The 12,434-nt window shown below is 49.8% G+C and overlaps 1 protein-coding gene across 10 annotated transcripts in view; it reads left to right on the forward strand.

Moving 5' to 3' along the window:
* The window catches only part of KDM4B (lysine demethylase 4B), a 131,725-nt gene that overhangs the window by 18,619 nt on the left and 100,672 nt on the right, over positions 1-12,434 (forward strand). Inside the window, exon 1 of one of the 10 annotated variants that reach the window (XM_044377984.3) lies at positions 3,162-3,641. The exons of the other annotated variants lie outside the window; for them this stretch is intronic. The gene's annotated coding sequence lies outside the window, so the exon portion shown is untranslated. Of the gene's footprint in view, positions 1-3,161; positions 3,642-12,434 lie in introns of those variants that run through there. 10 annotated transcript variants of the gene reach the window in all.

The raw sequence follows: 12,434 nt of genomic DNA on the forward strand, positions 1-12,434 counted from the left end.
TATTTTTTCTTTTGCTTCCCTTGCCTTTGGAGACGGGTCTAGTACGAAGGTGCTGTGGCCGGAGGGCTGATGTCAGCAGGGTTACTGCCTGTGTTCTCCTCTAGGATTTTTATGGTTTCATGCGTCACTGACATTGGGGTCTTTCGTCCATTTTGCGTTTATTTTTGTGTGTGGTATAAGAAAGTGGTCCAGTTTCATTCTTCCACATGGGGCTGTCCAGTTTTCCCAACACCGCTTGTTGAACGGACTGCCTTTCCTGCTTTGTCGAAGATTAGTTGACCAGAGAGTTGCAGGTGCCTTTCTGGGTTTTCTGTTCTGTTCCACTGATCTGTGTTCTGTTTTTGTGCCAGTACCGTACTGCTTTGATGACTACAGCTTTGTAATATAATTTGAAGTCTGGAATTGTGATGCCTCCAGCTTTGCTTTTCTTTTTCAAGGTGCTTTGGCCATTTGAGGTCTTTTGTGGTTCCATACCAATTTGAAGATTGTTCTAGTTCTGTGAAAAATGCTGGTAGTATTTTGATAGGGATTGCATTAGATGTGTAGATTGCTTTGGGTAGCGTAGACATTTGAACAGTATTTGTCCTTCCAGTCCCTGAGTGTGGAACGTCTTTCCATTTGTGTTTGTCATCTTCAGTCTCTTTCAGAGGGGTTCTGTAGTTTTCAGAGTACAGATATTTTACTTCTTTGGTTAGGTTTATTCCTAGGTATCTTACTATTTTGGTGCAATTGTAAATGGAATTGATCTCTTAATTTCTCTTTCTGCGGCTTCATCGTTGGTGTATCGAAGTGCAGCAGATTTCCATACGTTGATTTCGTATCTTGCAACTTTTACTGAATTCGTGTATCAGTTCTAGCAATTTTTTGCTGGAGTCTTCTGAGGTTTTTAAGAAATTGTTTTTAGAGAGTTTATTTATTTGAGAGAGAGAGAGAGAATGAGTGGTGGAGAGGGGCAGAGGGAGAGGGAGCAGCAGGCTCCCTGCTGAGCAGGAAGCCTGACACAGGGCTCCATCGCAGAACCCTGAGATCATGACCTGAGCCAAAGGCAGATGCTTGACCAATGAGCCACCCAGGAGCCCTTGAGTTGTCTATATAGAGTATTATGTCATCTGCAAATAGTGAAAGTTCTGCTTCTTCCTTACTGATTCAGATGCCTTTTATTTCTTGTTGTTGTTTTGATCGCTGAGGCTGGGGCTTCAGTAGTATGTTGAATAATAACATTGGTGAGTGTAGACATCCCTGTCTTGTTCCTGACCATTGGACAGTCTCTGTCTTTTGACTGGACTGTTCAATCTATCCACGTTTTTTAAAACTTTTATTTATTTATTTATTTATTTGAAGATTTTATTTAATTATTTGACAGAGAGAGCAAGCACAAGCAGGGGGAGCGGGAGAGAGAGAAGTAGGCTCCCCACTGAGCAGAGAGCCTGACCCGGGGCCTAATCCCAGGACCCTGGGATCATGACCTGAGCCGAAGGCAGATGCTTAACCGACTGAGCCACCCAGGCGCCCCTCCCTCCACGTTTAATGTCATTACTGATATAGTTGGATTTATGTCTGTGATTTTCCTTTTGTTTTCTGTCCCCTGCCTTTGGTTCCTCTCCTTTACTGCCGCCTTTTGCATTAAGTGCATATTTTCTAGTGTAATGTTTTAATTGCTTTAATGACTTTTCCACTGTATTTTTTGAAGTATCTTCTAGTGGCTGTTCTCGGTCTTACCATCGACATCTTATCAGAATTTTCAGTATTATTTGAAACAAATCTATGCTGATTCCACTTGAACTGGGCTTCCTCAGGATTAAGTTCACTTGATCAATGAAAGAGTGTGGGTTTTTCAAGGACGTGGACGTGGCGGTCTGCCTGCGGTGCCTGTCTTTTGCCCATTTCTCCTCACAGTCGGTGAAATGAGCGCGTCAGAGCCCTCTTAGGGCTTTTGTCCCCGAAAGTATTTGTGAGGCTTTCCCATCTTGGGCTCGGGCTTGGGAAGGCCCCGACTGTCATCACCCTGCCTGTGGTGTTGGCCTCTTCTCCCTTGCCCCATCTAAGCTGACTGGTTTGTGGCACTCGATCCTGGCCCAGGATTCCAAATCTGGGTCAGCGTGTCACGCCCACTTGCAGGCCGGCAGGTGTTTGGTCTTTAAGGCGTGCCTGGTACTCAGCCTAGAGACCAGTCTGCAAAGGCCGGCAGAGGTGGGGGGTTGTGACCTGCTTGTTAACCGACCCCTTTTGTGAGAGCCTAGGAGGGCAGCCTGTGCGGCAGTGTCAGGGGCGGACGACGCGGGTGGCCACGGTGCTCTGGCTACGTTCAGTCGAAGCCTCAAAACAGCATCGAAGTGGTGGTCAATCTTTGGGGAGCTCTGATGCGTACATTTTCTGGCTGGGTGTCTTTTTTTAATAGTGGCTTTATTAAGTAGAATTCCCATGTCATACATTCATCCTTCTAGAGTGTACGAGTCTGTGGTCGTTGGTGTATCTACGGGGTGGTGTACTGATCACCACCTGCCAGGGAACCCTATACCTTTCAGATAGTCCTGCCCACTCCCCTCCCCCAGCCCTGGCAACCACTCAGCTGTTTTCTGTCCATGGATGAGCCTATTCTGGACGTGGCACACACGTGGACTCACACACCGTGTGGCCTTCCGTGTCCGATTCCCTCCCTGAGCGTCGTGGGCTCAGGGTCCATCCCCGGGGCAGCACGGGTGGGCGCCTCGTTCCTGTCCGTGGCCGAGGGCCGCTCCCATGTGCGGTGGACACACCGTGTGTATCCGCTCCCCCACTGATGCACCCTTGGATTGTTTCCCCTGTTTGGCCGCATGACTAAAGCCTATAATGCACAATAAGAACACCGCGGGGCTGGCTTTTGCATGCTCGCTTGTTTCCATTTCTCTTTGGTGGATACGTCGGAGTGGAATTGCCGGTCATAGGGGGACTCCATGTTTCACACTCGAAGAAACTGCCACATTGTTTTCCAGCGTGGCTGCACCATTTTTGCAATCCCACCAGCAGTGTATGAGGGCTCCAGTTTGGCTAGGTATTTTTTTTTTAAGATTTTATTAATTTATTTAACAGTGATAGAGACAGCCAGCGAGAGAGGGAACACAAGCAGGGGGAGTGGGAGAGGAAGAAGCAGGCTCCCAGCGGAGGAGCCTGATGTGGGGCTCGATCCCATAACGCCGGGATCACGCCCTGAGCCGAAGGCAGACACTTAATGACTGCGCCACCCAGGCGCCCCTTGGCTAGGTATTTTAAATTTGAATTAGGTAAAGAGTGGGTAACATTTTGGTGATGGCTTAATCCCGGGACACTTTGCCTCTTTCCCCTGAGATTGGTTTTTGTCTACACGATGGAGCAGGCAGTTAGGCTGCTGGAGGGACAGGACCTCTGGTGTCAGGCACGGCTCTCGAGGTGGGCTCTATTTTTATAAAAGTCAGTATGAGTATTAACACTGAGGACAGAAGTCTGTGTGAATTACAAATGTCCCCAGACCCCACCCCCCAGAGATAACCATCCCTGGCGTCTTGGCCAAGGCTCTCCTGGTTATTGACTGCATCTGTCTTCATTTTTGTAGGGGCGTGGATGCCTCTCTCTTCTTTCTCCTTAAACAATGCTGTGGTGAACATCCTCGAGACTGTTCCCTTTAGGTGAGCTTCACCTTGTGGGCCCTTGGTGTGGACACCTTTTGTATCTTGAGGTACATTGCTCGGTTGCCCCAGGAAGGTGGTTGGGGTTGATGCTCCCACAGTGGCTGGAGGCTCCCATCATACGGGGGACAGCCCCAGTTTCTGTCATCTCCTCGTTGCCTTTTTTTTTTTTTTTTAATTGCCAGTTCATAGCCATGGCCCACCCATTAAACTGGGTGTTTATATTTTCTCTTGACTTATAACAGAATTTCTCAAACGATTTGATGTCCTGAGCCAGGCCATTCTCTGGGGGTGTCCCAGGCGCTGTGGGGGTGACCAGCATCCCTGGCCACGATGTCAGGAGCCCCCCTCCCCCATGTGACAGACATAGATGTCTCTAGATGTTTTCCATTGTGCCCTTGGGGGCCGGATCGTCTCTGGCTGCGAAGCAGTGTTTTATAACATCCTTTCCTGTATTAGGGCTGTTAGCACCCTTTTGTGTCACACGTTTTTTTTCTCAGTTTCTAATTTATCTTTCAGCTTTATTTTTGACGTGTTGGTACATAGAATGTTTTCAAGTTTATTGCCACTTTAAAGCTCCTGGTCTTGTGACCTCCTTGGAGAGGTCTCCTCTGCACCCCCCAAGATTATAGAAACATTGACCTGTGTTTTCCTGCTTGCACGCTTACAGAGTTCGTAGACTGCAGTCTAGAAGCTGTGGGTGGGAGGAGAGCTCTGTGTCTTCTCGTGTCTCCCCGCTGGTCTGCGTGGGCTCGTGATCCATGTAGAGTGTGGCTGCCCCGTTGCTAGCTCTGTGGTCTCAGACAAGTCACTCCACCACCCCGTGCCTCAGTTTCCTCATCTGTGAAATGGGCTGTGATGACAGTGCCTGCTTCCTGGGGTTGGGGCTGATCAGACATGCCAGGCGTTTAGAGCCGTGCCCACACGTGGGTTAACTGTGCCCAGAGTGGACTCTAGAGGGAGGGTAGCTTTCAGAGAGGCCAGTGAACCTGTGCAGACTCACCAGGGCCACAAGAGAGGAGCAGTTCCTCTCTGGGCACGTAACTCGTATACCTGTGCGCTGTCCAGCCCCAGTCCCACCCAGCGCCTGCGCACAATTATAGGGCACGTGGGCAGAGACATAGGAAGATCAGTTTGTTACTGATTATGGTTTTATTTATTTATTTATTTATTTATTTTTTTTTTTAGATTTTATTTATTTATTTGACAGAGATAGAGACAGCCAGCGAGAGAGGGAACACAGCAGGGGGAGTGGGAGAGGAAGAAGCAGGCTCATAGCGGAAGAGCCTGATGTGGGGCTCGATCCCATAACGCCGGGGATCACGCCCTGAGCCGAAGGCAGACGTTTAACCGCTGTGCCACCCAGGCGCCCCACTGATTATGGTTTTAAATGGTGAGTTGTGGAACATCTAAAACCTGTACAGATGAATAAAGAATGGGCAGGTGTTTCGAGCATCTGCCAGGCCCCTGGCTTTGCAGGGAGCTTGGTTGGGGGCTCCCAAGGATGCTGGCATCAACCCCTCTCTCTGTGTGGCACCAGCCCCTTGCCCGTGGCTGTGGGCCAGGGGGCCAGGTGGCCTTTGCTCACGCTGCTTCGCTGACCCTGTGGAGCCAAGTGAAGATGGAGGTGGGCTGGCAGACCCAGAGCTTGTCCCTGACACTCCGAAGCAGGTGCCGGCAGCCATGTCCACGGCATCCTGGACTCCTGGCTTTTCGTCTGAGCAGTCCCTCCTACTTTGATTTCGCCAATCCAAGGGCTTCCTTTTTATTGTTTGTAATTCAAGGTTTTGGAGACATGATTTCAGATTTACAGAGAAGTTGCGAGAATAACACAAAGAATTCCTGGATGCGTTTCACCCAGTTGCTTGAGCGTTAACAGTTTACTCATCTGCTCTATTCCTTTCCCCTCTCTCTGCATTTTTCCTGAACTGTTTCAGAGAGATGCCCCTTTCCCTCTAAATACTTCAGTGTTTAGTTCTTCCAGACAAGGGATTCTCTTAGCAAATTACCCAAATCAGGAAGTTAATTCTCAGAATTCTCAAAAGAGAGCCTAGGCTCACACATGTATTCGCTTGTCTGGCTGCTTTCATTGCTCTTGAATTGGAGCAGTTCCCGAGACCATGTTTGTAGTTCATGACTTTGACGTTTGGGAGAGGACAGGCTGGTGGTTCTGCAGGATGTCCCTCAGTGTGGGCTCGTCTGATGGTTTCACACCGTTACATGCTTTTGGCAGGAATATGCTGGAAGTGACCTTGGCGTCCTTCTTAGTACATAGTATCCGGAGGCCCCTGGTGTCAGTTTGTTCCATGTCTGGTGATATTAACCTCCATTGCTTGGGTAAGGAGGTTTCTCTACCCTAAAGTGACTATTGTCCAATTTGTATTTAGTAAGTTTCTGGTGGGGAGGTAGTCTGAGACCATGTGCACACCTTGTTGTTCCTCCAGCATCCAGTGTTGGTTGGTTGGTTGGTTGGTTCATTCATTCATTCGAGAGAGAGAGAGAGAGAGAGAGTGCACAAACGGGGGGAGAGGCAGAGGGAGAGGGAGAAGCAGACTCCCAGCTGAGCTGGGAGCCTGACATGGGGCTCGATCCCAGAATCTGTAGATCATGACCTGAGCTGAAGGCAGAGGCTTAACCATCTGAGCCACCCAGGAGCCCCTCCAGTGTTGGTTTTAACAGGATTGTTGATTCTGGCCAAAGGGTGATTGTCTGATTCCATCATTCCTTTTGCATTTTTATTTGAGAGAGTGAGCGTGAGAGAGAGAACACGAGCTGGCAGGGAGGGGCGGAGGGAGAGGGAGAAGCAGACTCTCACTGCTGAGCAGGGAGCCCGATGTGGGACTCGATCCCGGGACTCTAGGATCATGACCTGAGCCGAAGGCAGATGCTTAACTGACTGGGCCACCCAGGGGCCCCTCCCTTTTGCATTTGTTAATTGGCTTTCTGCTGTAAGAACCGGCTAGCTCTCTCTTCTTCCCCATTTGTTTATTTATATCCATGTGGACTCGTGGATTCTTAACCTGACTCAGTAGGTTATAATCCATCGCTAGCATTATGTGTTTGCTTGCTCCAGTGGTCCCAAATTTATCCAGAGGGCGAGCCCATATCACGCTGGCTCCTTGTGTCTTTTGACATGTCCTCGCCATTCCCCTGGGTGCTTCCTGACTTTCGGACACAGTGAGCGTTCCAGGCCTATCCTGTACCCCTCCTGCCCCCTGCTCTGGGCTTGACCACTTCTCCAGGGAGCCTTGGTTCTTCTTGTGGACAATGGCATTCAGAAACCAAGATCTGGGTGTTCAGTGTGCTTATTGCCACTGGGGTATCTTTGCTTCTAGGCCTTCTTATTGGCTAGAGCTGGGAATAAATACATGTATGTGTCTATTTAGCGTTCCTATGTGCACGCGTGTATATATCACACATACACACAAAGACGTTTCTGCTTCCAATCATCCGCGTGTATGCAGTGGTGCCCATGAGTTCACATTGGTACTTCCGGTCCCAGTCTCCCACAGAAGCTCCTTGCTGTCTTCCCCTTTCCTTGTTGATACCTCCCTCTCTGTCAGCAAGAAGCCGCCTCATCACCAACCGTAAAAGAAGTCTGTGGAGTAGAAGTTCATACTTCGTTGTGTCATTATTTCCAGAGCATATGGTTCCAAAATTGTGTTTAAAAGTGGCCTGAGTTCTTCCTTTTCTTCTTTACTGTGGTTCTTCTATTATTACTTGAAATATGGTTTTATTTGTTTCTGTTCTGTATTTGTTGTAGATTCCGCGCCACCCCCCCCCCCCCCCCCCCCGCAATCAACTCTCATTCACTCGGTAGGTGGGACATTAGCATGGCTCCGAGTCCAAGTGCAGAAAGGCATCTGGAGAAAAATGTCCTCACTCGTCCCTGTAGGGAATGATCTCCCTAGTCCCTGGCTTATCCTGGCTTATGTTTTCTTATGTCTCCACTTTTTTCCCATGAAGGGTGGCACCGTGGGAATCGCTCTTGAACTTGACTCTTTTCACTGAAGCACACATCCCAGAAACCACCTCACCTGGCCGTGGAGATGTCCCCTTCTGCACGGTGTCCGCTGTGAGGCACAGCAGTTAACAGCCTCTGCTGTATGTGGGCATTTAGGTTGTTTCCAGTGTCCTGCAGGTGTAAATGGTCCTGCTGCGAATGCCCTTGTGTATTAGGTACTTTTGTACTCGTGGAAGAGTATCTTCAGGGTGGATTTCTAGCAGTGAGATTGCTGGGCCAAAAGTTAAGGGTAAATGTGTTTTGTCAGCTTCTGCCCAGTTCCCTTCCAGAGGGTGGTATGGATTTACTCCCGTCGACCCTGTGGGATGACAGGTCTGGTCCCCACAGCCTCACCAGCAGGATGTGCTGTTCTATTTCAAATGATCTGCCAGTCTGAGAGGTGCGAGAAGTGGGGTCTCAGTGTGGTTTAATTAGCACTTCTGGAATGACGAGTGAGGCTGAGCAGTATTTAATATGTCAGGGGGCATTTTTGTATCTTTTCTGTGAACTGCCTGTTCATGCTTTTCACCCTTTTTTCAATTGGGTTTACTCACCACCACCCCCACTTTATTTATTTATTTATTTAATTTGAAAGATTTTTAAAATTTATTTGACAGAGAGACAGAGAGAGCACAAGCAGGGGGAGCAGCAGAGGGAGAGGGAGAAGCAGGCTCTCCGCTGAGCAGGGAGCCAGATGTGGGATTCGATCCCAGGACCCTGGGATCATGACCTGAGCCAAAGGCAGATGCTTCACTGACTGAGCCACCCAGGCACCCCCCCCCCCAAATTTTAAAACTTTAATATACATTAGGGAGATGAGCCCTTTGTGGTATGTTTGTAAATATTTTCTTTGAGTTTCCCAGTTGCATTTTGACTTTTTTTTTTTTTAAGATTTGTTTGTTTTATTTTAGAGAGAGGGATTGAAAGAGAGACCATGAGCACAGGGAGGGCCAGAGGGGGAGAGGGAGAGAGAATCTCAAGCAGACTGTCCACTGAGTGCAGAGCCCGACGCTGGGCTCAATCTCACCACCCTGAGATCATGACCTGAGCCGAAATCAAGACTCAGATGCTTAACCGACTGAGCCACTCACGCGCCCCTGCAATTTGACTTTTTAATGGTGGGTTTTTGTTTTTGTTTTGGTTGGTTTTTGTTTTTTTTTGCCCTGAAGAAGTGTGTTTTAAAATAATTTTTGGTAGAGTCAAGTTTATGGATCTTCCTTTTTTTATTGCTTCTGTATTTGGAGTCCTAGTTGGAAAGCCTTTTCCTATGCTGAGTTGGAGGGGAGTTCATGTTTTTTTCCAGTACTGATACGGTCACATGCTTTCCAAGCAGACCCCTCACCCATTTGGCGTTCATTCTTGCTGGTGGTGTGAGGTATGGGTCCGACTGTCTTTTCCCAAATTGTTGCCCAGTTGTCCCGGTGCGGTGAGTTGAAAGCCCATCCTCATTCAGTACTGTGAGATGCCACTGTTGTCTCGCTCCCTCCCTGATCTGTGGCCCCCAGCCGCCCGGAGGAGGTCATCGTTGAGAAAGACAGGTTACACGCTCCTTCCTTCCCAGGATGTGAAGCGTGCTCCGTGTGTTCCGCAGAACTGGGCACCTCGCCTCCAGGCGTCTCCTGGTTCACACACACCTAGCCGGGACGTCCCCAGTCCCGGTGCTCCCTCCGAAGTCTTTATTTACCCCGCGCCCCCCTCCCCCCTCCTCCAGGTGCCAAGTTGTTGGCAGCCTTTCGCGCTCCAGACCCTGCGGAGGAAGGTCCTGTAAAGGAGTCTGAGTGGACGGGGGGCTGTGTGTCCCAAACACGAAGGCCGAAGGGCCGCTGGCTGGAAGCAGGTGGGGGTTTCTAAAACAGAGAGACATTCTGCATGGCCGCTGGGAGCATGGTGAAGGCACCCCCCCCCCCCCCCCCCCGTGTCTTCAGAGCTGCCTCCTTTGCCTGCGGGAGCCACGGAGGCGACCGGGCCCCGAGCGGCTGCCGACCGTGGAGGGCTTATGGTGTGCCTGGGAGTCCTTCAGGCACTTCTGTCAGTGGCCTTCCTTAGCCCCCCACGATCGTGAGTACGGCGTTAACGTGGTGACCCCACTTTACAGATGTGGAAACTGAGGCCCAGAGGTTAGGAACTTGCCCTGGTTACAAGGCTGGAGCTGGGCCCAAGCCTCTGGAGCCTGCGCTTGTCACCCCGAGCCCGCCGTGCTCTCCAGGGTAAAGCCTGAGAGGACGTAGAAGGACATGCCGTGAAAAGCGTCATCCTCACAACGATAAGGCTCTGCCACCTCGGTAACAGGCCCCAGCTGCCCTGTCCTCACTTTCTCTGGAGTTTTGGCCTCTTTTTTCCTCACTTGCTCTGTCGCTGTGACGTCGCGCATCTTCTCATGTGCCGGTCGGCTGTTTCTCTTCTTTGGAGAAACGTCCATTCAGACCTTTCATCTGTGTGCAGATTAGGTGGTCTTTCTGTTGTTGATCCTTTAGAGTTCTTTATATATTCTGGCTACAAGGCCCTGGTGGGATAGATGACCTGCAGATACCTTCACCCATTCCGTGGGTCGTCTTCCCTTTCTTGATTATGTCCTTTGAAGCGCAAAGTCTAATTTATCTGTTTTTTCTTTTTCTTTTTCTTTTTTTTTTAAGATTTTATTGTCAGAGAGAGAGTGCAAGAGAGCACAAGCACGGGGAACAGCAGGCAGAGGCAGAAGCAGGCTCCCGGCTGAGCAAGGAGCCCCATGCGGGGCTTGACCCCAGGACCCTGAGATCATGACCTGAGCCAGAGGCAGTCGCTTAACCGACTGAGCCACCCAGGCGTCCCTCACCTGTTTTTTCTTTTGTTGCTTGTGCTGTTGGTATGGCATCTAGAAACCATGGCCTAACCCACGGTCACAAAGATTAATTCGTGTGTTATCTTCTCTGAGAGTTTTATAGTTTTAGCTCCTGCGATTAGGTATGTGATGGTTTTGAGTTAACTTTGCATGTGCTGTGAGGTAGGGGTCCAGCTTCATTCTTTTTCACGTGGGTATCCAGCTGTTGAAAAGACCGTTCTTTCCCCATTTGAATGGTCTTGGCAGCCTTCTTGAAAATCACTTGGCTTCACAAGTGTGGGTTTATTTCTGGACTGTCAACTCTCTTGCACTAATTTCTGTGTCCGTCTTTATGGCGGTCGCACACTGCCCTGTTTACTGTGGTTTTGTCATCCTGAGTTATATCTGGTCTCGGGGTGGGGGTTAAGGAAAAGGATGTGGTGCTTACATTTCCATGAATGAGACCAGACCCTTCTCAGTTGGGATTAGACAGCCCGGGGTGCCCGCGACTTCCCTGGCTGAGCCCTCCCGACTTCCACAGTGGGATTTCAGCGTCCATAAGGATATGGGGGATTTGGTGAGGTGTTTGTAAATAAGAGGCTCTTTCGCCAATATGGAAAGATTGAGGAAACATGTCACTTTTTCATCTCTTTCAAACAGGAAGGATCTGAAACTTGTGTTCCCCAGGTTGGGTCTTTATCGGGTCCTGAAACTGGATGGTAGTGTGGTGTCAGCTTGCTTTTTCTTTTCTTATCAGTTTGGATCTTTTTACAGCCACTCTCCTCTTCCAGCTAAAACCTGCTGTGCAGCGAGCTTCAGAGGACAGAGGTAAAGGCTGGCTTTTTCTTTTTTTTTTTGAGTTTTTATTTTGAAATAATTTTAGACTTATTGAAAAGTTACAAAGACAGCACGGAGAGTTCTTGGGTGCTTTTCAGCCCCCTCCCTAATGCTAGCATCTAACATAACTGGAGAAGAATGACCCAAAGTAAGCAAGGAGCACGGAGGAATAGTATTTAGCCTTTCTTCGAATTTCCCTCCTTGTCACATGCATGTCCCTTTTCTGCTCCAGAGCCCCGTCCGGGACCCTGTAATGCATTTAGTTGTCAAATCGCCTCTGGCCCGTCCGGGCTGGGACTGTTCCTCAGCCTTCCTGATCTGTCGTGAGCTCGACACTTTCGGAGAGCACTGGGCGGGGATTTTGCGGAACGTCCGTCCGTCCGTGTGCTTGGCTTTGTGCGGTGTTTTCCTGGGATTCGATGAGGGCTGCAGTTCGGGGCGGGCTGCCTTCTCCGTGCAGGATGTTGGTGTGTCGCTTTGCTGGTGATGTCAGCCTCGATCCCATGGTTACGGCGGTGCCGGCCAGGAGTCTCCACTGGAAAGTTACTAATTTTCCCTTTGGGGACTGTGCAAATACCTTGTTTCCTCTCGAACGTTTGCAGGCCTGTCTGTGGCTCTTCCCGGCCACAACTGTTGCTGTGATGTTCACACGGTGACTTTGTATCACCCTCGCGGCTCCTCCACGTACCAGTTAGATTCCTTTGTAGAAGAGGGCCCGGCAAAGACTTACGCGTATTTGTTTTATCCTGTGGGTTATAGTCTGGTACAGTCACTGTTTATTCTGTTGCCCGAATTGTCCTTGCTCTGGCCAGCGGGCATGTCTTCTTTGGAATCCTGTGTCCTTCCTTCCTGACCTCGTCCCCGAGGGAGGGTTGCCTTCCTTCCCGCTGCCACCAGATGCTCAGGCTCACCTGTATAGTCCCTGCCCCAGCCCCGGAGTAGACCACGTCTCCAAGGAGGCCTGGTTCCTCAGGTTGGAGAGTGATACTTGACCCGTGATCTGGGTGCTGGGTGCGCTCCGTGCTAGGGGGTGTTGTGGTATCTTCTGTCAGTGGACAGAGCTTGAACCATGTAAACCCTAACCTGTGCCTGCACACCTGTGTTTATTTTTGCGTCCATCTATCTGTTTATGTACGTTTTCCAAAAACCCATGAGT

The sequence above is a fragment of the Ursus arctos genome, unplaced genomic scaffold, assembly GCF_023065955.2.
Source record: "Ursus arctos isolate Adak ecotype North America unplaced genomic scaffold, UrsArc2.0 scaffold_14, whole genome shotgun sequence".
Taxonomy (NCBI): Eukaryota; Metazoa; Chordata; class Mammalia; order Carnivora; family Ursidae; genus Ursus; species Ursus arctos.